The sequence below is a fragment of the Cyprinodon variegatus genome, unplaced genomic scaffold (genome assembly GCF_000732505.1).
Source record: "Cyprinodon variegatus isolate N-32 unplaced genomic scaffold, C_variegatus-1.0 Scaffold658, whole genome shotgun sequence".
Taxonomy (NCBI): Eukaryota; Metazoa; Chordata; class Actinopteri; order Cyprinodontiformes; family Cyprinodontidae; genus Cyprinodon; species Cyprinodon variegatus.
Window position 1 is genome coordinate 445,567 of NW_015151111.1, and position 1,308 is coordinate 446,874.

The 1,308-nt window shown below is 45.7% G+C and overlaps 1 protein-coding gene across 1 annotated transcript in view; it reads left to right on the forward strand.

Moving 5' to 3' along the window:
* The first annotated feature begins 441 nt into the window (after positions 1-441).
* snapc4 (small nuclear RNA activating complex polypeptide 4) overlaps positions 442-1,308 on the forward strand; it is a 26,736-nt gene continuing 25,869 nt past the window's right edge. Inside the window, exon 1 of the mRNA XM_015393828.1 lies at positions 442-810. The gene's annotated coding sequence lies outside the window, so the exon portion shown is untranslated. The remainder of the gene's footprint in view (positions 811-1,308) is intronic.

Sequence of the window (1,308 nt, forward strand, 5' to 3'; positions counted from 1 at the left end):
ATAGTAAAAAAAGAAATAAATAAACAAACAGTTTTGAAAACTTCGGTTTTCATATTTTCCTGCTTTGTGTGTCAACTTTCACGGTTGCTAAGCAACAGAGCAGGGTAGACCTGGTCGAATTCACAGCCAAAACTCTTCCGGTCTCCTTATTTTCACGGACTGGGAAGGATCCAGTCCAGGTAGACCGGGTCCTTGGAGGATGCAGCCCATGGATTCGAACACAGCCCGTGTTTCTGGTCAGGACCTCCTTAGAACCATAGATATCCATAATAAAGGCCTTTATTATGGATATATATATTATAAAAGCCTTTATTATGGATATCTATGCTTAGAACCTCACCGCTCCTGTTCTCATTGGATGTTGAGTTGGAAAAGGAGGGGCTCTGCTGAACTCAGCAGCCAATAGCAGCCGGGTCCCACCCCATGTGCTTGTGACGTATTTCCGCCTGCTAGCTGGATGCTACCGTGTTTGCTTCAGGATGTAATAAAGTTTGGTCCGAACTAGAAGAGAAACCGGAAGCAGGTTTATGGACTCTTTTCTGTTCAATAATCGCCGCTGTTGGTTCCGAGAAACCAGAACCGAATCCGAACTGGCAAACGTCAGGACCGCGTTTCTGCTGCCGCGCTGCCTGATGGGTAAAATGCTAACGACCAAGCGGCGGTGATTGGTGGAGACAGAGACACCTGAGGACCGATTGGTTCCGGTGGGCCGAACCCGGGAGGACCGGGTCCACTTCACAGGTACCCTTCTAGGCTGGAGGTCCAGAGGAGCATCCGAACCAGAACCTTCTGGACCAAACCAACTGCCAGGTAGGACCACTCAACCCCAGCAGCTTCTTCACACTCTAGATCTACAGGGTTCTGATGATGTGGGTCAGAAAACAGAAGCAAGAAGAAAAGGTCAGAGGTCAGAAGCTTCAGTCACAATCTGGGTTTGTTCTGAATCCACATAGAACAGCATAAAATAGAACAGAAACACATAGAACAGCACCACATAGAACAGCACCACATAGAACAGCATAATATAGAACAGAACCACATAGAACAGCACCACATAGAACAGAACCACATAGAACATAACCACATAGAACAGCATAAAATAGAACAGAACCACGTAGAACAGCACCACATAGAACATAACCACATAGAACAGCACCACATAGAACAGCACCACATAGAACATAACCACATAGAACAGCATAAAATAGAACAGAACCACATAGAACATAACCACATAGAACAGCATAGAACAGCACCACATAGAACAGCACCACATAGAACATAACCACATAGAACCACATAGAACAG